Source organism: Ambystoma mexicanum, chromosome 1p (assembly GCF_040938575.1).
Source record: "Ambystoma mexicanum isolate Mex_15411 chromosome 1p, UKY_AmexF1_1, whole genome shotgun sequence".
In the NCBI taxonomy this organism is placed as follows: domain Eukaryota; kingdom Metazoa; phylum Chordata; class Amphibia; order Caudata; family Ambystomatidae; genus Ambystoma; species Ambystoma mexicanum.
This window is the reverse complement of record NC_090921.1, coordinates 237747254-237771838: the sequence shown is the minus strand read 5'-3', so window position 1 is coordinate 237771838 and position 24585 is coordinate 237747254. Positions and strand designations below refer to the sequence as shown.

The window sequence follows — 24585 nt, the reverse complement described above, 5'->3', positions numbered from 1 at the left end:
TGGGAAGACCTCCCGTTGCAGCGGAATGAGCCCCACTTCCAGGGCGTGCTGGTAGCAAATTTCCCACAGCCCACAGGGAGCAAACGATCCCAGGTGTGATGTATCACCAGGAGAGGCTGAGATGAGAGTAAGGGTTCACGCGTGTGCCCGGACCGAGGTTAATGATGGGATTAGAGCTAGGGTTAGATGCAGGGAAAGAGTGAGAGTTATAATTAGGGATAAAGCTAACAGGTGATCATTACTCGTCATGTAACATGATACAAAGGGTCAGAAGAGGAACTGATTCAGGGTTACAATTTGGACTTCGCAGACAACAGGAGCACTAAATGGTGCTGAGGGGGACTCAATAAAGTGGACCGGCCGCCTAATGTAAGCAATTGTGCACAAATATTGTACGATGACTAGCGTTGCCGGTGCTTTTTTCTTAAAGAGTCAGTTCTTGGCACCCATTCCCTACTTGACTCAGCCTAATCTTCAAGAATATTTGTCAAGAACTAAAAAAAATCCAGAAAAGGTTTAACCTCCCCGTCGGGGAATTGAACCCCGGTCTCCCGCGTGACAGGCGGGGATACTGACCACTATACTAACGAGGAGACGTGAGGGCATGAAATGAACAGCTGCTGATGTCTGCACAGCATCCAGCGACCACCTAGCTGGCCTAGGGGGTCTCATTTTCCCCCGTCAAACGGCTTGCCCGATCTAAGGCTAATTTCTTTCTTTTTATCGGCACCAGGCTTAAAACTCAGTTTAAGGCGATAGTTCCGGGCTATGTTTGACTCCAGAGTTGAATCTGTCATCCCGCATTTCCTCAGCAAATCAAGCTACCCATCTCAAGTCTCATGAGCTGAGGACGGCAAAGTCCCTGTGGGCTTAGGACAGTCAAAGAAACCCCTGGGCTGCATGCTAAGCCCCTTTTCGGCTTCACTTTCCGAATCCTGCCCTAGCTTGCGATTAGTTTTTTTCTTACTTCTTGCCCCCATCTCCCACCTTGCCTCATGGTCTCCCCTCCTCTGCGCACCTGACAGTTTGCCTGCCCTTCCACTGCCTGTCTCCAGACTTTCCAAGGAGAAAAGGCAAAGCACTAAAGCGGGCCGGGCAACGGGTCAAGTTCCGCTTTCGGCGACTAGCAGGGAGGTAGCGTGGCCGAGCGGTCTAAGGCGCTGGATTAAGGCTCCAGTCTCTTCGGAGGCGTGGGTTCAAATCCCACCGCTGCCACTTTTCCTGGCCTTGCATTTTAAAGAAGAACGTAACGTTGACCTCTTCCTTCATTAGTGCCACCTCTGTCGCAATGAGCAAGCGGATGGTATGCCACACCCTGCAGGAAAAAGGTTTCGCTTCTGACGTCTTGCTTTTCTGGACATCCAGTCTCAAGTTTCCCATCTGGAACGGCGCTCCCTGCTGCTTTGTGAAGGCTTGCTGCAAGAGCCTTCGAAACCCAGGAGCTCTTGCGTTGAGCTGTGACGCGTCCTGGGAAGACCTCCCGTTGCAGCGGAATGAGCCCCACTTCCAGGGCGTGCTGGTAGCAAATTTCCCACAGCCCACAGGGAGCAAACGATCCCAGGTGTGATGTATCACCAGGAGAGGCTGAGATGAGAGTAGGGGTTCACGCGTGTGCCCGGACCGAGGTTAATGATGGGATTAGAGCTAGGGTTAGATGCAGGGAAAGAGTGAGAGTTATAATTAGGGATAAAGCTAACAGGTGATCATTACTCGTCATGTAACATGATACAAAGGGTCAGAAGAGGAACTGATTCAGGGTTACAATTTGGACTTCGCAGACAACAGGAGCACTAAATGGTGCTGAGGGGGACTCAATAAAGTGGACCGGCCGCCTAATGTAAGCAATTGTGCACAAATATTGTACGATGACTAGCGTTGCCGGTGCTTTTTTCTTAAAGAGTCAGTTCTTGGCACCCATTCCCTACTTGACTCAGCCTAATCTTCAAGAATATTTGTCAAGAACTAAAACAAAACCAGAAAAGGTTTAACCTCCCCGTCGGGGAATTGAACCCCGGTCTCCCGCGTGACAGGCGGGGATACTGACCACTATACTAACGAGGAGACGTGAGGGCATGAAATGAACAGCTGCTGATGTCTGCACAGCATCCAGCGACCACCTAGCTGGCCTAGGGGGTCTCATTTTCCCCCGTCAAACGGCTTGCCCGATCTAAGGCTAATTTCTTTCTTTTTATCGGCACCAGGCTTAAAACTCAGTTTAAGGCGATAGTTCCGGGCTATGTTTGACTCCAGAGTTGAATCTGTCATCCCGCATTTCCTCAGCAAATCAAGCTACCCATCTCAAGTCTCATGAGCTGAGGACGGCAAAGTCCCTGTGGGCTTAGGACAGTCAAAGAAACCCCTGGGCTGCATGCTAAGCCCCTTTTCGGCTTCACTTTCCGAATCCTGCCCTAGCTTGCGATTAGTTTTTTTCTCACTTCTTGCCCCCATCTCCCACCTTGCCTCATGGTCTCCCCTCCTCTGCGCACCTGACAGTTTGCCTGCCCTTCCACTGCCTGTCTCCAGACTTTCCAAGGAGAAAAGGCAAAGCACTAAAGCGGGCCGGGCAACGGGTCAAGTTCCGCTTTCGGCGACTAGCAGGGAGGTAGCGTGGCCGAGCGGTCTAAGGCGCTGGATTAAGGCTCCAGTCTCTTCGGAGGCGTGGGTTCAAATCCCACCGCTGCCACTTTTCCTGGCCTTGCATTTTAAAGAAGAACGTAACGTTGACCTCTTCCTTCATTAGTGCCACCTCTGTCGCAATGAGCAAGCGGATGGTATGCCACACCCTGCAGGAAAAAGGTTTCGCTTCTGACGTCTTGCTTTTCTGGACATCCAGTCTCAAGTTTCCCATCTGGAACGGCGCTCCCTGCTGCTTTGTGAAGGCTTGCTGCAAGAGCCTTCGAAACCCAGGAGCTCTTGCGTTGAGCTGTGACGCGTCCTGGGAAGACCTCCCGTTGCAGCGGAATGAGCCCCACTTCCAGGGCGTGCTGGTAGCAAATTTCCCACAGCCCACAGGGAGCAAACGATCCCAGGTGTGATGTATCACCAGGAGAGGCTGAGATGAGAGTAGGGGTTCACGCGTGTGCCCGGACCGAGGTTAATGATGGGATTAGAGCTAGGGTTAGATGCAGGGAAAGAGTGAGAGTTATAATTAGGGATAAAGCTAACAGGTGATCATTACTCGTCATGTAACATGATACAAAGGGTCAGAAGAGGAACTGATTCAGGGTTACAATTTGGACTTCGCAGACAACAGGAGCACTAAATGGTGCTGAGGGGGACTCAATAAAGTGGACCGGCCGCCTAATGTAAGCAATTGTGCACAAATATTGTACGATGACTAGCGTTGCCGGTGCTTTTTTCTTAAAGAGTCAGTTCTTGGCACCCATTCCCTACTTGACTCAGCCTAATCTTCAAGAATATTTGTCAAGAACTAAAAAAAATCCAGAAAAGGTTTAACCTCCCCGTCGGGGAATTGAACCCCGGTCTCCCGCGTGACAGGCGGGGATACTGACCACTATACTAACGAGGAGACGTGAGGGCATGAAATGAACAGCTGCTGATGTCTGCACAGCATCCAGCGACCACCTAGCTGGCCTAGGGGGTCTCATTTTCCCCCGTCAAACGGCTTGCCCGATCTAAGGCTAATTTCTTTCTTTTTATCGGCACCAGGCTTAAAACTCAGTTTAAGGCGATAGTTCCGGGCTATGTTTGACTCCAGAGTTGAATCTGTCATCCCGCATTTCCTCAGCAAATCAAGCTACCCATCTCAAGTCTCATGAGCTGAGGACGGCAAAGTCCCTGTGGGCTTAGGACAGTCAAAGAAACCCCTGGGCTGCATGCTAAGCCCCTTTTCGGCTTCACTTTCCGAATCCTGCCCTAGCTTGCGATTAGTTTTTTTCTCACTTCTTGCCCCCATCTCCCACCTTGCCTCATGGTCTCCCCTCCTCTGCGCACCTGACAGTTTGCCTGCCCTTCCACTGCCTGTCTCCAGACTTTCCAAGGAGAAAAGGCAAAGCACTAAAGCGGGCCGGGCAACGGGTCAAGTTCCGCTTTCGGCGACTAGCAGGGAGGTAGCGTGGCCGAGCGGTCTAAGGCGCTGGATTAAGGCTCCAGTCTCTTCGGAGGCGTGGGTTCAAATCCCACCGCTGCCACTTTTCCTGGCCTTGCATTTTAAAGAAGAACGTAACGTTGACCTCTTCCTTCATTAGTGCCACCTCTGTCGCAATGAGCAAGCGGATGGTATGCCACACCCTGCAGGAAAAAGGTTTCGCTTCTGACGTCTTGCTTTTCTGGACATCCAGTCTCAAGTTTCCCATCTGGAACGGCGCTCCCTGCTGCTTTGTGAAGGCTTGCTGCAAGAGCCTTCGAAACCCAGGAGCTCTTGCGTTGAGCTGTGACGCGTCCTGGGAAGACCTCCCGTTGCAGCGGAATGAGCCCCACTTCCAGGGCGTGCTGGTAGCAAATTTCCCACAGCCCACAGGGAGCAAACGATCCCAGGTGTGATGTATCACCAGGAGAGGCTGAGATGAGAGTAAGGGTTCACGCGTGTGCCCGGACCGAGGTTAATGATGGGATTAGAGCTAGGGTTAGATGCAGGGAAAGAGTGAGAGTTATAATTAGGGATAAAGCTAACAGGTGATCATTACTCGTCATGTAACATGATACAAAGGGTCAGAAGAGGAACTGATTCAGGGTTACAATTTGGACTTCGCAGACAACAGGAGCACTAAATGGTGCTGAGGGGGACTCAATAAAGTGGACCGGCCGCCTAATGTAAGCAATTGTGCACAAATATTGTACGATGACTAGCGTTGCCGGTGCTTTTTTCTTAAAGAGTCAGTTCTTGGCACCCATTCCCTACTTGACTCAGCCTAATCTTCAAGAATATTTGTCAAGAACTAAAAAAAATCCAGAAAAGGTTTAACCTCCCCGTCGGGGAATTGAACCCCGGTCTCCCGCGTGACAGGCGGGGATACTGACCACTATACTAACGAGGAGACGTGAGGGCATGAAATGAACAGCTGCTGATGTCTGCACAGCATCCAGCGACCACCTAGCTGGCCTAGGGGGTCTCATTTTCCCCCGTCAAACGGCTTGCCCGATCTAAGGCTAATTTCTTTCTTTTTATCGGCACCAGGCTTAAAACTCAGTTTAAGGCGATAGTTCCGGGCTATGTTTGACTCCAGAGTTGAATCTGTCATCCCGCATTTCCTCAGCAAATCAAGCTACCCATCTCAAGTCTCATGAGCTGAGGACGGCAAAGTCCCTGTGGGCTTAGGACAGTCAAAGAAACCCCTGGGCTGCATGCTAAGCCCCTTTTCGGCTTCACTTTCCGAATCCTGCCCTAGCTTGCGATTAGTTTTTTTCTCACTTCTTGCCCCCATCTCCCACCTTGCCTCATGGTCTCCCCTCCTCTGCGCACCTGACAGTTTGCCTGCCCTTCCACTGCCTGTCTCCAGACTTTCCAAGGAGAAAAGGCAAAGCACTAAAGCGGGCCGGGCAACGGGTCAAGTTCCGCTTTCGGCGACTAGCAGGGAGGTAGCGTGGCCGAGCGGTCTAAGGCGCTGGATTAAGGCTCCAGTCTCTTCGGAGGCGTGGGTTCAAATCCCACCGCTGCCACTTTTCCTGGCCTTGCATTTTAAAGAAGAACGTAACGTTGACCTCTTCCTTCATTAGTGCCACCTCTGTCGCAATGAGCAAGCGGATGGTATGCCACACCCTGCAGGAAAAAGGTTTCGCTTCTGACGTCTTGCTTTTCTGGACATCCACTCTCAAGTTTCCCATCTGGAACGGCGCTCCCTGCTGCTTTGTGAAGGCTTGCTGCAAGAGCCTTCGAAACCCAGGAGCTCTTGCGTTGAGCTGTGACGCGTCCTGGGAAGACCTCCCGTTGCAGCGGAATGAGCCCCACTTCCAGGGCGTGCTGGTAGCAAATTTCCCACAGCCCACAGGGAGCAAACGATCCCAGGTGTGATGTATCACCAGGAGAGGCTGAGATGAGAGTAGGGGTTCACGCGTGTGCCCGGACCGAGGTTAATGATGGGATTAGAGCTAGGGTTAGATGCAGGGAAAGAGTGAGAGTTATAATTAGGGATAAAGCTAACAGGTGATCATTACTCGTCATGTAACATGATACAAAGGGTCAGAAGAGGAACTGATTCAGGGTTACAATTTGGACTTCGCAGACAACAGGAGCACTAAATGGTGCTGATGGGGACTCAATAAAGTGGACCGGCCGCCTAATGTAAGCAATTGTGCACAAATATTGTACGATGACTAGCGTTGCCGGTGCTTTTTTCTTAAAGAGTCAGTTCTTGGCACCCATTCCCTACTTGACTCAGCCTAATCTTCAAGAATATTTGTCAAGAACTAAAAAAAATCCAGAAACGGTTTAACCTCCCCGTCGGGGAATTGAACCCCGGTCTCCCGCGTGACAGGCGGGGATACTGACCACTATACTAACGAGGAGATGTGAGGGCATGAAATGAACAGCTGCTGATGTCTGCACAGCATCCAGCGACCACCTAGCTGGCCTAGGGGGGTCTCATTTTCCCCCGTCAAACGGCTTGCCCGATCTAAGGCTAATTTCTTTCTTTTTATCGGCACCAGGCTTAAAACTCAGTTTAAGGCGATAGTTCCGGGCTATGTTTGACTCCAGAGTTGAATCTGTCATCCCGCATTTCCTCAGCAAATCAAGCTACCCATCTCAAGTCTCATGAGCTGAGGACGGCAAAGTCCCTGTGGGCTTAGGACAGTCAAAGAAACCCCTGGGCTGCATGCTAAGCCCCTTTTCGGCTTCACTTTCCGAATCCTGCCCTAGCTTGCGATTAGTTTTTTTCTCACTTCTTGCCCCCATCTCCCACCTTGCCTCATGGTCTCCCCTCCTCTGCGCACCTGACAGTTTGCCTGCCCTTCCACTGCCTGTCTCCAGACTTTCCAAGGAGAAAAGGCAAAGCACTAAAGCGGGCCGGGCAACGGGTCAAGTTCCGCTTTCGGCGACTAGCAGGGAGGTAGCGTGGCCGAGCGGTCTAAGGCGCTGGATTAAGGCTCCAGTCTCTTCGGAGGCGTGGGTTCAAATCCCACCGCTGCCACTTTTCCTGGCCTTGCATTTTAAAGAAGAACGTAACGTTGACCTCTTCCTTCATTAGTGCCACCTCTGTCGCAATGAGCAAGCGGATGGTATGCCACACCCTGCAGGAAAAAGGTTTCGCTTCTGACGTCTTGCTTTTCTGGACATCCAGTCTCAAGTTTCCCATCTGGAACGGCGCTCCCTGCTGCTTTGTGAAGGCTTGCTGCAAGAGCCTTCGAAACCCAGGAGCTCTTGCGTTGAGCTGTGACGCGTCCTGGGAAGACCTCCCGTTGCAGCGGAATGAGCCCCACTTCCAGGGCGTGCTGGTAGCAAATTTCCCACAGCCCACAGGGAGCAAACGATCCCAGGTGTGATGTATCACCAGGAGAGGCTGAGATGAGAGTAGGGGTTCACGCGTGTGCCCGGACCGAGGTTAATGATGGGATTAGAGCTAGGGTTAGATGCAGGGAAAGAGTGAGAGTTATAATTAGGGATAAAGCTAACAGGTGATCATTACTCGTCATGTAACATGATACAAAGGGTCAGAAGAGGAACTGATTCAGGGTTACAATTTGGACTTCGCAGACAACAGGAGCACTAAATGGTGCTGAGGGGGACTCAATAAAGTGGACCGGCCGCCTAATGTAAGCAATTGTGCACAAATATTGTACGATGACTAGCGTTGCCGGTGCTTTTTTCTTAAAGAGTCAGTTCTTGGCACCCATTCCCTACTTGACTCAGCCTAATCTTCAAGAATATTTGTCAAGAACTAAAAAAAATCCAGAAAAGGTTTAACCTCCCCGTCGGGGAATTGAACCCCGGTCTCCCGCGTGACAGGCGGGGATACTGACCACTATACTAACGAGGAGACGTGAGGGCATGAAATGAACAGCTGCTGATGTCTGCACAGCATCCAGCGACCACCTAGCTGGCCTAGGGGGTCTCATTTTCCCCCGTCAAACGGCTTGCCCGATCTAAGGCTAATTTCTTTCTTTTTATCGGCACCAGGCTTAAAACTCAGTTTAAGGCGATAGTTCCGGGCTATGTTTGACTCCAGAGTTGAATCTGTCATCCCGCATTTCCTCAGCAAATCAAGCTACCCATCTCAAGTCTCATGAGCTGAGGACGGCAAAGTCCCTGTGGGCTTAGGACAGTCAAAGAAACCCCTGGGCTGCATGCTAAGCCCCTTTTCGGCTTCACTTTCCGAATCCTGCCCTAGCTTGCGATTAGTTTTTTTCTCACTTCTTGCCCCCATCTCCCACCTTGCCTCATGGTCTCCCCTCCTCTGCGCACCTGACAGTTTGCCTGCCCTTCCACTGCCTGTCTCCAGACTTTCCAAGGAGAAAAGGCAAAGCACTAAAGCGGGCCGGGCAACGGTTCAAGTTCCGCTTTCGGCAACTAGCAGGGAGGTAGCGTGGCCGAGCGGTCTAAGGCGCTGGATTAAGGCTCCAGTCTCTTCGGAGGCGTGGGTTCAAATCCCACCGCTGCCACTTTTCCTGGCCTTGCATTTTAAAGAAGAACGTAACGTTGACCTCTTCCTTCATTAGTGCCACCTCTGTCGCAATGAGCAAGCGGATGGTATGCCACACCCTGCAGGAAAAAGGTTTCGCTTCTGACGTCTTGCTTTTCTGGACATCCAGTCTCAAGTTTCCCATCTGGAACGGCGCTCCCTGCTGCTTTGTGAAGGCTTGCTGCAAGAGCCTTCGAAACCCAGGAGCTCTTGCGTTGAGCTGTGACGCGTCCTGGGAAGACCTCCCGTTGCAGCGGAATGAGCCCCACTTCCAGGGCGTGCTGGTAGCAAATTTCCCACAGCCCACAGGGAGCAAACGATCCCAGGTGTGATGTATCACCAGGAGAGGCTGAGATGAGAGTAGGGGTTCACGCGTGTGCCCGGACCGAGGTTAATGATGGGATTAGAGCTAGGGTTAGATGCAGGGAAAGAGTGAGAGTTATAATTAGGGATAAAGCTAACAGGTGATCATTACTCGTCATGTAACATGATACAAAGGGTCAGAAGAGGAACTGATTCAGGGTTACAATTTGGACTTCGCAGACAACAGGAGCACTAAATGGTGCTGAGGGGGACTCAATAAAGTGGACCGGCCGCCTAATGTAAGCAATTGTGCACAAATATTGTACGATGACTAGCGTTGCCGGTGCTTTTTTCTTAAAGAGTCAGTTCTTGGCACCCATTCCCTACTTGACTCAGCCTAATCTTCAAGAATATTTGTCAAGAACTAAAAAAAATCCAGAAACGGTTTAACCTCCCCGTCGGGGAATTGAACCCCGGTCTCCCGCGTGACAGGCGGGGATACTGACCACTATACTAACGAGGAGACGTGAGGGCATGAAATGAACAGCTGCTGATGTCTGCACAGCATCCAGCGACCACCTAGCTGGCCTAGGGGGGTCTCATTTTCCCCCGTCAAACGGCTTGCCCGATCTAAGGCTAATTTCTTTCTTTTTATCGGCACCAGGCTTAAAACTCAGTTTAAGGCGATAGTTCCGGGCTATGTTTGACTCCAGAGTTGAATCTGTCATCCCGCATTTCCTCAGCAAATCAAGCTACCCATCTCAAGTCTCATGAGCTGAGGACGGCAAAGTCCCTGTGGGCTTAGGACAGTCAAAGAAACCCCTGGGCTGCATGCTAAGCCCCTTTTCGGCTTCACTTTCCGAATCCTGCCCTAGCTTGCGATTAGTTTTTTTCTCACTTCTTGCCCCCATCTCCCACCTTGCCTCATGGTCTCCCCTCCTCTGCGCACCTGACAGTTTGCCTGCCCTTCCACTGCCTGTCTCCAGACTTTCCAAGGAGAAAAGGCAAAGCACTAAAGCGGGCCGGGCAACGGGTCAAGTTCCGCTTTCGGCGACTAGCAGGGAGGTAGCGTGGCCGAGCGGTCTAAGGCGCTGGATTAAGGCTCCAGTCTCTTCGGAGGCGTGGGTTCAAATCCCACCGCTGCCACTTTTCCTGGCCTTGCATTTTAAAGAAGAACGTAACGTTGACCTCTTCCTTCATTAGTGCCACCTCTGTCGCAATGAGCAAGCGGATGGTATGCCACACCCTGCAGGAAAAAGGTTTCGCTTCTGACGTCTTGCTTTTCTGGACATCCAGTCTCAAGTTTCCCATCTGGAACGGCGCTCCCTGCTGCTTTGTGAAGGCTTGCTGCAAGAGCCTTCGAAACCCAGGAGCTCTTGCGTTGAGCTGTGACGCGTCCTGGGAAGACCTCCCGTTGCAGCGGAATGAGCCCCACTTCCAGGGCGTGCTGGTAGCAAATTTCCCACAGCCCACAGGGAGCAAACGATCCCAGGTGTGATGTATCACCAGGAGAGGCTGAGATGAGAGTAGGGGTTCACGCGTGTGCCCGGACCGAGGTTAATGATGGGATTAGAGCTAGGGTTAGATGCAGGGAAAGAGTGAGAGTTATAATTAGGGATAAAGCTAACAGGTGATCATTACTCGTCATGTAACATGATACAAAGGGTCAGAAGAGGAACTGATTCAGGGTTACAATTTGGACTTCGCAGACAACAGGAGCACTAAATGGTGCTGAGGGGGACTCAATAAAGTGGACCGGCCGCCTAATGTAAGCAATTGTGCACAAATATTGTACGATGACTAGCGTTGCCGGTGCTTTTTTCTTAAAGAGTCAGTTCTTGGCACCCATTCCCTACTTGACTCAGCCTAATCTTCAAGAATATTTGTCAAGAACTAAAAAAAATCCAGAAACGGTTTAACCTCCCCGTCGGGGAATTGAACCCCGGTCTCCCGCGTGACAGGCGGGGATACTGACCACTATACTAACGAGGAGACGTGAGGGCATGAAATGAACAGCTGCTGATGTCTGCACAGCATCCAGCGACCACCTAGCTGGCCTAGGGGGGTCTCATTTTCCCCCGTCAAACGGCTTGCCCGATCTAAGGCTAATTTCTTTCTTTTTATCGGCACCAGGCTTAAAACTCAGTTTAAGGCGATAGTTCCGGGCTATGTTTGACTCCAGAGTTGAATCTGTCATCCCGCATTTCCTCAGCAAATCAAGCTACCCATCTCAAGTCTCATGAGCTGAGGACGGCAAAGTCCCTGTGGGCTTAGGACAGTCAAAGAAACCCCTGGGCTGCATGCTAAGCCCCTTTTCGGCTTCACTTTCCGAATCCTGCCCTAGCTTGCGATTAGTTTTTTTCTCACTTCTTGCCCCCATCTCCCACCTTGCCTCATGGTCTCCCCTCCTCTGCGCACCTGACAGTTTGCCTGCCCTTCCACTGCCTGTCTCCAGACTTTCCAAGGAGAAAAGGCAAAGCACTAAAGCGGGCCGGGCAACGGGTCAAGTTCCGCTTTCGGCGACTAGCAGGGAGGTAGCGTGGCCGAGCGGTCTAAGGCGCTGGATTAAGGCTCCAGTCTCTTCGGAGGCGTGGGTTCAAATCCCACCGCTGCCACTTTTCCTGGCCTTGCATTTTAAAGAAGAACGTAACGTTGACCTCTTCCTTCATTAGTGCCACCTCTGTCGCAATGAGCAAGCGGATGGTATGCCACACCCTGCAGGAAAAAGGTTTCGCTTCTGACGTCTTGCTTTTCTGGACATCCAGTCTCAAGTTTCCCATCTGGAACGGCGCTCCCTGCTGCTTTGTGAAGGCTTGCTGCAAGAGCCTTCGAAACCCAGGAGCTCTTGCGTTGAGCTGTGACGCGTCCTGGGAAGACCTCCCGTTGCAGCGGAATGAGCCCCACTTCCAGGGCGTGCTGGTAGCAAATTTCCCACAGCCCACAGGGAGCAAACGATCCCAGGTGTGATGTATCACCAGGAGAGGCTGAGATGAGAGTAGGGGTTCACGCGTGTGCCCGGACCGAGGTTAATGATGGGATTAGAGCTAGGGTTAGATGCAGGGAAAGAGTGAGAGTTATAATTAGGGATAAAGCTAACAGGTGATCATTACTCGTCATGTAACATGATACAAAGGGTCAGAAGAGGAACTGATTCAGGGTTACAATTTGGACTTCGCAGACAACAGGAGCACTAAATGGTGCTGAGGGGGACTCAATAAAGTGGACCGGCCGCCTAATGTAAGCAATTGTGCACAAATATTGTACGATGACTAGCGTTGCCGGTGCTTTTTTCTTAAAGAGTCAGTTCTTGGCACCCATTCCCTACTTGACTCAGCCTAATCTTCAAGAATATTTGTCAAGAACTAAAAAAAATCCAGAAACGGTTTAACCTCCCCGGTCTCCCGCGTGACAGGCGGGGATACTGACCACTATACTAACGAGGAGACGTGAGGGCATGAAATGAACAGCTGCTGATGTCTGCACAGCATCCAGCGACCACCTAGCTGGCCTAGGGGGGTCTCATTTTCCCCCGTCAAACGGCTTGCCCGATCTAAGGCTAATTTCTTTCTTTTTATCGGCACCAGGCTTAAAACTCAGTTTAAGGCGATAGTTCCGGGCTATGTTTGACTCCAGAGTTGAATCTGTCATCCCGCATTTCCTCAGCAAATCAAGCTACCCATCTCAAGTCTCATGAGCTGAGGACGGCAAAGTCCCTGTGGGCTTAGGACAGTCAAAGAAACCCCTGGGCTGCATGCTAAGCCCCTTTTCGGCTTCACTTTCCGAATCCTGCCCTAGCTTGCGATTAGTTTTTTTCTCACTTCTTGCCCCCATCTCCCACCTTGCCTCATGGTCTCCCCTCCTCTGCGCACCTGACAGTTTGCCTGCCCTTCCACTGCCTGTCTCCAGACTTTCCAAGGAGAAAAGGCAAAGCACTAAAGCGGGCCGGGCAACGGGTCAAGTTCCGCTTTCTGCGACTAGCAGGGAGGTAGCGTGGCCGAGCGGTCTAAGGCGCTGGATTAAGGCTCCAGTCTCTTCGGAGGCGTGGGTTCAAATCCCACCGCTGCCACTTTTCCTGGCCTTGCATTTTAAAGAAGAACGTAACGTTGACCTCTTCCTTCATTAGTGCCACCTCTGTCGCAATGAGCAAGCGGATGGTATGCCACACCCTGCAGGAAAAAGGTTTCGCTTCTGACGTCTTGCTTTTCTGGACATCCAGTCTCAAGTTTCCCATCTGGAACGGCGCTCCCTGCTGCTTTGTGAAGGCTTGCTGCAAGAGCCTTCGAAACCCAGGAGCTCTTGCGTTGAGCTGTGACGCGTCCTGGGAAGACCTCCCGTTGCAGCGGAATGAGCCCCACTTCCAGGGCGTGCTGGTAGCAAATTTCCCACAGCCCACAGGGAGCAAACGATCCCAGGTGTGATGTATCACCAGGAGAGGCTGAGATGAGAGTAAGGGTTCACGCGTGTGCCCGGACCGAGGTTAATGATGGGATTAGAGCTAGGGTTAGATGCAGGGAAAGAGTGAGAGTTATAATTAGGGATAAAGCTAACAGGTGATCATTACTCGTCATGTAACATGATACAAAGGGTCAGAAGAGGAACTGATTCAGGGTTACAATTTGGACTTCGCAGACAACAGGAGCACTAAATGGTGCTGAGGGGGACTCAATAAAGTGGACCGGCCGCCTAATGTAAGCAATTGTGCACAAATATTGTACGATGACTAGCGTTGCCGGTGCTTTTTTCTTAAAGAGTCAGTTCTTGGCACCCATTCCCTACTTGACTCAGCCTAATCTTCAAGAATATTTGTCAAGAACTAAAAAAAATCCAGAAAAGGTTTAACCTCCCCGTCGGGGAATTGAACCCCGGTCTCCCGCGTGACAGGCAGGGATACTGACCACTATACTAACGAGGAGACGTGAGGGCATGAAATGAACAGCTGCTGATGTCTGCACAGCATCCAGCGACCACCTAGCTGGCCTAGGGGGTCTCATTTTCCCCCGTCAAACGGCTTGCCCGATCTAAGGCTAATTTCTTTCTTTTTATCGGCACCAGGCTTAAAACTCAGTTTAAGGCGATAGTTCCGGGCTATGTTTGACTCCAGAGTTGAATCTGTCATCCCGCATTTCCTCAGCAAATCAAGCTACCCATCTCAAGTCTCATGAGCTGAGGACGGCAAAGTCCCTGTGGGCTTAGGACAGTCAAAGAAACCCCTGGGCTGCATGCTAAGCCCCTTTTCGGCTTCACTTTCCGAATCCTGCCCTAGCTTGCGATTAGTTTTTTTCTCACTTCTTGCCCCCATCTCCCACCTTGCCTCATGGTCTCCCCTCCTCTGCGCACCTGACAGTTTGCCTGCCCTTCCACTGCCTGTCTCCAGACTTTCCAAGGAGAAAAGGCAAAGCACTAAAGCGGGCCGGGCAACGGGTCAAGTTCCGCTTTCGGCGACTAGCAGGGAGGTAGCGTGGCCGAGCGGTCTAAGGCGCTGGATTAAGGCTCCAGTCTCTTCGGAGGCGTGGGTTCAAATCCCACCGCTGCCACTTTTCCTGGCCTTGCATTTTAAAGAAGAACGTAACGTTGACCTCTTCCTTCATTAGTGCCACCTCTGTCGCAATGAGCAAGCGGATGGTATGCCACACCCTGCAGGAAAAAGGTTTCGCTTCTGACGTCTTGCTTTTCTGGACATCCAGTCTCAAGTTTCCCATCTGGAACGGCGCTCCCTGCTGCTTTGTGAAGGCTTGCTGCAAGAGCCTTCGAAACCCAGGAGCTCTTGCGTTGAGCTGTGACGCGTCCTGGGAAGACCTCCCGTTGCAGCGGAATGAGCCCCACTTCCAGGGCGTGCTGGTAGCAAATTTCCCACAGCCCACAGGGAGCAAACGATCCCAGGTGTGATGTATCACCAGGAGAGGCTGAGATGAGAGTAAGGGTTCACGCGTGTGCCCGGACCGAGGTTAATGATGGGATTAGAGCTAGGGTTAGATGCAGGGAAAGAGTGAGAGTTATAATTAGGGATAAAGCTAACAGGTGATCATTACTCGTCATGTAACATGATACAAAGGGTCAGAAGAGGAACTGATTCAGGGTTACAATTTGGACTTCGCAGACAACAGGAGCACTAAATGGTGCTGAGGGGGACTCAATAAAGTGGACCGGCCGCCTAATGTAAGCAATTGTGCACAAATATTGTACGATGACTAGCGTTGCCGGTGCTTTTTTCTTAAAGAGTCAGTTCTTGGCACCCATTCCCTACTTGACTCAGCCTAATCTTCAAGAATATTTGTCAAGAACTAAAAAAAATCCAGAAAAGGTTTAACCTCCCCGTCGGGGAATTGAACCCCGGTCTCCCGCGTGACAGGCGGGGACACTGACCACTATACTAACGAGGAGACGTGAGGGCATGAAATGAACAGCTGCTGATGTCTGCACAGCATCCAGCGACCACCTAGCTGGCCTAGGGGGTCTCATTTTCCCCCGTCAAACGGCTTGCCCGATCTAAGGCTAATTTCTTTCTTTTTATCGGCACCAGGCTTAAAACTCAGTTTAAGGCGATAGTTCCGGGCTATGTTTGACTCCAGAGTTGAATCTGTCATCCCGCATTTCCTCAGCAAATCAAGCTACCCATCTCAAGTCTCATGAGCTGAGGACGGCAAAGTCCCTGTGGGCTTAGGACAGTCAAAGAAACCCCTGGGCTGCATGCTAAGCCCCTTTTCGGCTTCACTTTCCGAATCCTGCCCTAGCTTGCGATTAGTTTTTTTCTCACTTCTTGCCCCCATCTCCCACCTTGCCTCATGGTCTCCCCTCCTCTGCGCACCTGACAGTTTGCCTGCCCTTCCACTGCCTGTCTCCAGACTTTCCAAGGAGAAAAGGCAAAGCACTAAAGCGGGCCGGGCAACGGGTCAAGTTCCGCTTTCGGCGACTAGCAGGGAGGTAGCGTGGCCGAGCGGTCTAAGGCGCTGGATTAAGGCTCCAGTCTCTTCGGAGGCGTGGGTTCAAATCCCACCGCTGCCACTTTTCCTGGCCTTGCATTTTAAAGAAGAACGTAACGTTGACCTCTTCCTTCATTAGTGCCACCTCTGTCGCAATGAGCAAGCGGATGGTATGCCACACCCTGCAGGAAAAAGGTTTCGCTTCTGACGTCTTGCTTTTCTGGACATCCAGTCTCAAGTTTCCCATCTGGAACGGCGCTCCCTGCTGCTTTGTGAAGGCTTGCTGCAAGAGCCTTCGAAACCCAGGAGCTCTTGCGTTGAGCTGTGACGCGTCCTGGGAAGACCTCCCGTTGCAGCGGAATGAGCCCCACTTCCAGGGCGTGCTGGTAGCAAATTTCCCACAGCCCACAGGGAGCAAACGATCCCAGGTGTGATGTATCACCAGGAGAGGCTGAGATGAGAGTAAGGGTTCACGCGTGTGCCCGGACCGAGGTTAATGATGGGATTAGAGCTAGGGTTAGATGCAGGGAAAGAGTGAGAGTTATAATTAGGGATAAAGCTAACAGGTGATCATTACTCGTCATGTAACATGATACAAAGGGTCAGAAGAGGAACTGATTCAGGGTTACAATTTGGACTTCGCAGACAACAGGAGCACTAAATGGTGCTGAGGGGGACTCAATAAAGTGGACCGGCCGCCTAATGTAAGCAATTGTGCACAAATATTGTACGATGACTAGCGTTGCCGGTGCTTTTTTCTTAAAGAGTCAGTTCTTGGCACCCATTCCCTACTTGACTCAGCCTAATCTTCAAGAATATTTGTCAAGAACTAAAAAAAATCCAGAAAAGGTTTAACCTCCCCGTCGGGGAATTGAACCCCGGTCTCCCGCGTGACAGGCGGGGATACTGACCACTATACTAACGAGGAGACGTGAGGGCATGAAATGAACAGCTGCTGATGTCTGCACAGCATCCAGCGACCACCTAGCTGGCCTAGGGGGTCTCATTTTCCCCCGTCAAACGGCTTGCCCGATCTAAGGCTAATTTCTTTCTTTTTATCGGCACCAGGCTTAAAACTCAGTTTAAGGCGATAGTTCCGGGCTATGTTTGACTCCAGAGTTGAATCTGTCATCCCGCATTTCCTCAGCAAATCAAGCTACCCATCTCAAGTCTCATGAGCTGAGGACGGCAAAGTCCCTGTGGGCTTAGGACAGTCAAAGAAACCCCTGGGCTGCATGCTAAGCCCCTTTTCGGCTTCACTTTCCGAATCCTGCCCTAGCTTGCGATTAGTTTTTTTCTTACTTCTTGCCCCCATCTCCCACCTTGCCTCATGGTCTCCCCTCCTCTGCGCACCTGACAGTTTGCCTGCCCTTCCACTGCCTGTCTCCAGACTTTCCAAGGAGAAAAGGCAAAGCACTAAAGCGGGCCGGGCAACGGGTCAAGTTCCGCTTTCGGCGACTAGCAGGGAGGTAGCGTGGCCGAGCGGTCTAAGGCGCTGGATTAAGGCTCCAGTCTCTTCGGAGGCGTGGGTTCAAATCCCACCGCTGCCACTTTTCCTGGCCTTGCATTTTAAAGAAGAACGTAACGTTGACCTCTTCCTTCATTAGTGCCACCTCTGTCGCAATGAGCAAGCGGATGGTATGCCACACCCTGCAGGAAAAAGGTTTCGCTTCTGACGTCTTGCTTTTCTGGACATCCAGTCTCAAGTTTCCCATCTGGAACGGCGCTCCCTGCTGCTTTGTGAAGGCTTGCTGCAAGAGCCTTCGAAACCCAGGAGCTCTTGCGTTGAGCTGTGACGCGTCCTGGGAAGACCTCCCGTTGCAGCGGAATGAGCCCCACTTCCAGGGCGTGCTGGTAGCAAATTTCCCACAGCCCACAGGGAGCAAACGATCCCAGGTGTGATGTATCACCAGGAGAGGCTGAGATGAGAGTAGGGGTTCACGCGTGTGCCCGGACCGAGGTTAATGATGGGATTAGAGCTAGGGTTAGATGCAGGGAAAGAGTGAGAGTTATAATTAGGGATAAAGCTAACAGGTGATCATTACTCGTCATGTAACATGATACAAAGGGTCAGAAGAGGAACTGATTCAGGGTTACAATTTGGACTTCGCAGACAACAGGAGCACTAAATGGTGCTGAGGGGGACTCAATAAAGTGGACCGGCCGCCTAATGTAAGCAATTGTGCACAAATATTGTACGATGACTAGCGTTGCCGGTGCTTTTTTCTTAAAGAGTCAGTTCTTGGCACCCATTCCCTACTTGACTCAGCCTAATCTTCAAGAATATTTGTCAAGAACTAAAAAAAATCCAGAAAAGGTTTAACCTCCCCGTCGGGGAATTGAACCCCGGTCTCCCTGACCACTATACTAACGAGGAGACGTGAGGGCATGAAATGAACAGCTGCTGATGTCTGCACAGCATCCAGCGACCACCTAGCTGGCCTAGGGGGTCTCATTTTCCCCCGTCAAACGGCTTGCCCGATCTAAGGCTAATTTCTTTCTTTTTATCGGCACCAGGCTTAAAACTCAGTTTAAGGCGATAGTTCCGGGCTATGTTTGACTCCAGAGTTGAATCTGTCATCCCGCATTTCCTCAGCAAATCAAGCTACCCATCTCAAGTCTCATGAGCTGAGGACGGCAAAGTCCCTGTGGGCTTAGGACAGTCAAAGAAACCCCTGGGCTGCATGCTAAGCCCCTTTTCGGCTTCACTTTCCGAATCCTGCCCTAGCTTGCGATTAGTTTTTTTCTCACTTCTTGCCCCCATCTCCCACCTTGCCTCATGGTCTCCCCTCCTCTGCGCACCTGACAGTTTGCCTGCCCTTCCACTGCCTGTCTCCAGACTTTCCAAGGAGAAAAGGCAAAGCACTAAAGCGGGCCGGGCAACGGGTCAAGTTCCGCTTTCGGCGACTAGCAGGGAGGTAGCGTGGCCGAGCGGTCTAAGGCGCTGGATTAAGGCTCCAGTCTCTTCGGAGGCGTGGGTTCAAATCCCACCGCTGCCACTTTTCCTGGCCTTGCATTTTAAAGAAGAACGTAACGTTGACCTCTTCCTTCATTAGTGCCACCTCTGTCGCAATGAGCAAGCGGATGGTATGCCACACCCTGCAGGAAAAAGGTTTCGCTTCTGACGTCTTGCTTTTCTGGACATCCAGTCTCAAGTTTCCCATCTGGAACGGCGCTCCCTGCTGCTTTGTGAAGGCTTGCTGCAAGAGCCTTCGAAACCCAGGAGCTCTTGCGTTGAGCTGTGACGCGTCCTGGGAAGACCTCCCGTTGCAGCGGAATGAGCCCCACTTCCAGGGCGTGCTGGTAGCAAATTTCCCACAGCCCACAGGGAGCAAACGATCCCAGGTGTGATGTATCACCAGGAGAGGCTGAGATGAGAGTAAGGGTTCACGCGTGTGCCCGGACCGAGGTTAATGATGGGATTAGAGCTAGGGTTAGATGCAGGGAAAGAGTGAGAGTTATAATTAGGGATAAAGCTAACAGGTGATCATTACTCGTCATGTAACATGATACAAAGGGTCAGAAGAGGAACTGATTCAGGGTTACAATTTGGACTTCGCAGACAACAGGAGCACTAAATGGTGCTGAGGGGGACTCAATAAAGTGGACCGGCCGCCTAATGTAAGCAATTGTGCACAAATATTGTACGATGACTAGCGTTGCCGGTGCTTTTTTCTTAAAGAGTCAGTTCTTGGCACCCATTCCCTACTTGACTCAGCCTAATCTTCAAGAATATTTGTCAAGAACTAAAAAAAATCCAGAAAAGGTTTAACCTCCCCGTCGGGGAATTGAACCCCGGTCTCCCGCGTGACAGGCGGGGATACTGACCACTATACTAACGAGGAGACGTGAGGGCATGAAATGAACAGCTGCTGATGTCTGCACAGCATCCAGCGACCACCTAGCTGGCCTAGGGGGTCTCATTTTCCCCCGTCAAACGGCTTGCCCGATCTAAGGCTAATTTCTTTCTTTTTATCGGCACCAGGCTTAAAACTCAGTTTAAGGCGATAGTTCCGGGCTATGTTTGACTCCAGAGTTGAATCTGTCATCCCGCATTTCCTCAGCAAATCAAGCTACCCATCTCAAGTCTCATGAGCTGAGGACGGCAAAGTCCCTGTGGGCTTAGGACAGTCAAAGAAACCCCTGGGCTGCATGCTAAGCCCCTTTTCGGCTTCACTTTCCGAATCCTGCCCTAGCTTGCGATTAGTTTTTTTCTCACTTCTTGCCCCCATCTCCCACCTTGCCTCATGGTCTCCCCTCCTCTGCGCACCTGACAGTTTGCCTGCCCTTCCACTGCCTGTCTCCAGACTTTCCAAGGAGAAAAGGCAAAGCACTAAAGCGGGCCGGGCAACGGGTCAAGTTCCGCTTTCGGCGACTAGCAGGGAGGTAGCGTGGCCGAGCGGTCTAAGGCGCTGGATTAAGGCTCCAGTCTCTTCGGAGGCGTGGGTTCAAATCCCACCGCTGCCACTTTTCCTGGCCTTGCATTTTAAAGAAGAACGTAACGTTGACCTCTTCCTTCATTAGTGCCACCTCTGTCGCAATGAGCAAGCGGATGGTATGCCACACCCTGCAGGAAAAAGGTTTCGCTTCTGACGTCTTGCTTTTCTGGACATCCAGTCTCAAGTTTCCCATCTGGAACGGCGCTCCCTGCTGCTTTGTGAAGGCTTGCTGCAAGAGCCTTCGAAACCCAGGAGCTCTTGCGTTGAGCTGTGACGCGTCCTGGGAAGACCTCCCGTTGCAGCGGAATGAGCCCCACTTCCAGGGCGTGCTGGTAGCAAATTTCCCACAGCCCACAGGGAGCAAACGATCCCAGGTGTGATGTATCACCAGGAGAGGCTGAGATGAGAGTAGGGGTTCACGCGTGTGCCCGGACCGAGGTTAATGATGGGATTAGAGCTAGGGTTAGATGCAGGGAAAGAGTGAGAGTTATAATTAGGGATAAAGCTAACAGGTGATCATTACTCGTCATGTAACATGATACAAAGGGTCAGAAGAGGAACTGATTCAGGGTTACAATTTGGACTTCGCAGACAACAGGAGCACTAAATGGTGCTGAGGGGGACTCAATAAAGTGGACCGGCCGCCTAATGTAAGCAATTGTGCACAAATATTGTACGATGACTAGCGTTGCCGGTGCTTTTTTCTTAAAGAGTCAGTTCTTGGCACCCATTCCCTACTTGACTCAGCCTAATCTTCAAGAATATTTGTCAAGAACTAAAAAAAATCCAGAAAAGGTTTAACCTCCCCGTCGGGGAATTGAACCCCGGTCTCCCGCGTGACAGGCGGGGATACTGACCACTATACTAACGAGGAGACGTGAGGGCATGAAATGAACAGCTGCTGATGTCTGCACAGCATCCAGCGACCACCTAGCTGGCCTAGGGGGTCTCATTTTCCCCCGTCAAACGGCTTGCCCGATCTAAGGCTAATTTCTTTCTTTTTATCGGCACCAGGCTTAAAACTCAGTTTAAGGCGATAGTTCCGGGCTATGTTTGACTCCAGAGTTGAATCTGTCATCCCGCATTTCCTCAGCAAATCAAGCTACCCATCTCAAGTCTCATGAGCTGAGGACGGCAAAGTCCCTGTGGGCTTAGGACAGTCAAAGAAACCCCTGGGCTGCATGCTAAGCCCCTTTTCGGCTTCACTTTCCGAATCCTGCCCTAGCTTGCGATTAGTTTTTTTCTCACTTCTTGCCCCCATCTCCCACCTTGCCTCATGGTCTCCCCTCCTCTGCGCACCTGACAGTTTGCCTGCCCTTCCACTGCCTGTCTCCAGACTTTCCAAGGAGAAAAGGCAAAGCACTAAAGCGGGCCGGGCAACGGGTCAAGTTCCGCTTTCGGCGACTAGCAGGGAGGTAGCGTGGCCGAGCGGTCTAAGGCGCTGGATTAAGGCTCCAGTCTCTTCGGAGGCGTGGGTTCAAATCCCACCGCTGCCACTTTTCCTGGCCTTGCATTTTAAAGAAGAACGTAACGTTGACCTCTTCCTTCATTAGTGCCACCTCTGTCGCAATGAGCAAGCGGATGGTATGCCACACCCTGCAGGAAAAAGGTTTCGCTTCTGACGTCTTGCTTTTCTGGACATCCAGTCTCAAGTTTCCCATCTGGAACGGCGCTCCCTGCTGCTTTGTGAAGGCTTGCTGCAAGAGCCTTCGAAACCCAGGAGCTCTTGCGTTGAGCTGTGACGCGTCCTGGGAAGACCTCCCGTTGCAGCGGAATGAGCCCCACTTCCAGGGCGTGCTGGTAGCAAATTTCCCACAGCCCACAGGGAGCAAACGATCCCAGGTGTGATGTATCACCAGGAGAGGCTGAGATGAGAGTAGGGGTTCACGCGTGTGCCCGGACCGAGGTTAATGATGGGATTAGAGCTAGGGTTAGATGCAGGGAAAGAGTGAGAGTTATAATTAGGGATAAAGCTAACAGGTGATCATTACTCGTCATGTAACATGATACAAAGGGTCAGAAGAGGAACTGATTCAGGGTTACAATTTGGACTTCGCAGACAACAGGAGCACTAAATGGTGCTGAGGGGGACTCAATAAAGTGGACCGGCCGCCTAATGTAAGCAATTGTGCACAAATATTGTACGATGACTAGCGTTGCCGGTGCTTTTTTCTTAAAGAGTCAGTTCTTGGCACCCATTCCCTACTTGACTCAGCCTAATCTTCAAGAATATTTGTCAAGAACTAAAAAAAATCCAGAAACGGTTTAACCTCCCCGTCGGGGAATTGAACCCCGGTCTCCCGCGTGACAGGCGGGGATACTGACCACTATACTAACGAGGAGATGTGAGGGCATGAAATGAACAGCTGCTGATGTCTGCACAGCATCCAGCGACCACCTAGCTGGCCTAGGGGGGTCTCATTTTCCCCCGTCAAACGGCTTGCCCGATCTAAGGCTAATTTCTTTCTTTTTATCGGCACCAGGCTTAAAACTCAGTTTAAGGCGATAGTTCCGGGCTATGTTTGACTCCAGAGTTGAATCTGTCATCCCGCATTTCCTCAGCAAATCAAGCTACCCATCTCAAGTCTCATGAGCTGAGGACGGCAAAGTCCCTGTGGGCTTAGGACAGTCAAAGAAACCCCTGGGCTGCATGCTAAGCCCCTTTTCGGCTTCACTTTCCGAATCCTGCCCTAGCTTGCGATTAGTTTTTTTCTCACTTCTTGCCCCCATCTCCCACCTTGCCTCATGGTCTCCCCTCCTCTGCGCACCTGACAGTTTGCCTGCCCTTCCACTGCCTGTCTCCAGACTTTCCAAGGAGAAAAGGCAAAGCACTAAAGCGGGCCGGGCAACGGGTCAAGTTCCGCTTTCGGCGACTAGCAGGGAGGTAGCGTGGCCGAGCGGTCTAAGGCGCTGGATTAAGGCTCCAGTCTCTTCGGAGGCGTGGGTTCAAATCCCACCGCTGCCACTTTTCCTGGCCTTGCATTTTAAAGAAGAACGTAACGTTGACCTCTTCCTTCATTAGTGCCACCTCTGTCGCAATGAGCAAGCGGATGGTATGCCACACCCTGCAGGAAAAAGGTTTCGCTTCTGACGTCTTGCTTTTCTGGACATCCAGTCTCAAGTTTCCCATCTGGAACGGCGCTCCCTGCTGCTTTGTGAAGGCTTGCTGCAAGAGCCTTCGAAACCCAGGAGCTCTTGCGTTGAGCTGTGACGCGTCCTGGGAAGACCTCCCGTTGCAGCGGAATGAGCCCCACTTCCAGGGCGTGCTGGTAGCAAATTTCCCACAGCCCACAGGGAGCAAACGATCCCAGGTGTGATGTATCACCAGGAGAGGCTGAGATGAGAGTAGGGGTTCACGCGTGTGCCCGGACCGAGGTTAATGATGGGATTAGAGCTAGGGTTAGATGCAGGGAAAGAGTGAGAGTTATAATTAGGGATAAAGCTAACAGGTGATCATTACTCGTCATGTAACATGATACAAAGGGTCAGAAGAGGAACTGATTCAGGGTTACAATTTGGACTTCGCAGACAACAGGAGCACTAAATGGTGCTGAGGGGGACTCAATAAAGTGGACCGGCCGCCTAATGTAAGCAATTGTGCACAAATATTGTACGATGACTAGCGTTGCCGGTGCTTTTTTCTTAAAGAGTCAGTTCTTGGCACCCATTCCCTACTTGACTCAGCCTAATCTTCAAGAATATTTGTCAAGAACTAAAAAAAATCCAGAAAAGGTTTAACCTCCCCGTCGGGGAATTGAACCCCGGTCTCCCGCCTGACAGGCGGGGATACTGACCACTATACTAACGAGGAGACGTGAGGGCATGAAATGAACAGCTGCTGATGTCTGCACAGCATCCAGCGACCACCTAGCTGGCCTAGGGGGTCTCATTTTCCCCCGTCAAACGGCTTGCCCGATCTAAGGCTAATTTCTTTCTTTTTATCGGCACCAGGCTTAAAACTCAGTTTAAGGCGATAGTTCCGGGCTATGTTTGACTCCAGAGTTGAATCTGTCATCCCGCATTTCCTCAGCAAATCAAGCTACCCATCTCAAGTCTCATGAGCTGAGGACGGCAAAGTCCCTGTGGGCTTAGGACAGTCAAAGAAACCCCTGGGCTGCATGCTAAGCCCCTTTTCGGCTTCACTTTCCGAATCCTGCCCTAGCTTGCGATTAGTTTTTTTCTCACTTCTTGCCCCCATCTCCCACCTTGCCTCATGGTCTCCCCTCCTCTGCGCACCTGACAGTTTGCCTGCCCTTCCACTGCCTGTCTCCAGACTTTCCAAGGAGAAAAGGCAAAGCACTAAAGCGGGCCGGGCAACGGGTCAAGTTCCGCTTTCGGCGACTAGCA

At 51.4% G+C, this 24585-nt stretch overlaps 12 non-coding genes across 12 annotated transcripts; all 12 read right to left on the bottom strand.

The window, feature by feature from the left end:
- Window positions 1-521: 521 nt before the first annotated feature.
- On the bottom strand, window positions 522-593 carry TRNAD-GUC (transfer RNA aspartic acid (anticodon GUC)). The gene has a single exon. It is a non-coding gene; the product is annotated as a tRNA-Asp (tRNA).
- A 1396-nt stretch (window positions 594-1989) lies between these two features.
- On the bottom strand, window positions 1990-2061 carry TRNAD-GUC (transfer RNA aspartic acid (anticodon GUC)). The gene has a single exon. It is a non-coding gene; the product is annotated as a tRNA-Asp (tRNA).
- Window positions 2062-3457: 1396 nt separating this feature from the next.
- TRNAD-GUC (transfer RNA aspartic acid (anticodon GUC)) lies at window positions 3458-3529 on the bottom strand. Its single transcript has one exon. It is a non-coding gene; the product is annotated as a tRNA-Asp (tRNA).
- A 1396-nt stretch (window positions 3530-4925) lies between these two features.
- TRNAD-GUC (transfer RNA aspartic acid (anticodon GUC)) lies at window positions 4926-4997 on the bottom strand. The gene has a single exon. It is a non-coding gene; the product is annotated as a tRNA-Asp (tRNA).
- Window positions 4998-6393: 1396 nt separating this feature from the next.
- On the bottom strand, window positions 6394-6465 carry TRNAD-GUC (transfer RNA aspartic acid (anticodon GUC)). Its single transcript has one exon. It is a non-coding gene; the product is annotated as a tRNA-Asp (tRNA).
- Window positions 6466-7862: 1397 nt separating this feature from the next.
- TRNAD-GUC (transfer RNA aspartic acid (anticodon GUC)) lies at window positions 7863-7934 on the bottom strand. Its single transcript has one exon. It is a non-coding gene; the product is annotated as a tRNA-Asp (tRNA).
- Window positions 7935-9330: 1396 nt separating this feature from the next.
- On the bottom strand, window positions 9331-9402 carry TRNAD-GUC (transfer RNA aspartic acid (anticodon GUC)). Its single transcript has one exon. It is a non-coding gene; the product is annotated as a tRNA-Asp (tRNA).
- Window positions 9403-10799: 1397 nt separating this feature from the next.
- Window positions 10800-10871, bottom strand: TRNAD-GUC (transfer RNA aspartic acid (anticodon GUC)). The gene has a single exon. It is a non-coding gene; the product is annotated as a tRNA-Asp (tRNA).
- Window positions 10872-16655: 5784 nt separating this feature from the next.
- Window positions 16656-16727, bottom strand: TRNAD-GUC (transfer RNA aspartic acid (anticodon GUC)). Its single transcript has one exon. It is a non-coding gene; the product is annotated as a tRNA-Asp (tRNA).
- A 2845-nt stretch (window positions 16728-19572) lies between these two features.
- Window positions 19573-19644, bottom strand: TRNAD-GUC (transfer RNA aspartic acid (anticodon GUC)). The gene has a single exon. It is a non-coding gene; the product is annotated as a tRNA-Asp (tRNA).
- A 1396-nt stretch (window positions 19645-21040) lies between these two features.
- On the bottom strand, window positions 21041-21112 carry TRNAD-GUC (transfer RNA aspartic acid (anticodon GUC)). Its single transcript has one exon. It is a non-coding gene; the product is annotated as a tRNA-Asp (tRNA).
- A 1396-nt stretch (window positions 21113-22508) lies between these two features.
- TRNAD-GUC (transfer RNA aspartic acid (anticodon GUC)) lies at window positions 22509-22580 on the bottom strand. The gene has a single exon. It is a non-coding gene; the product is annotated as a tRNA-Asp (tRNA).
- Between the last annotated feature and the right edge of the window lie 2005 nt (window positions 22581-24585).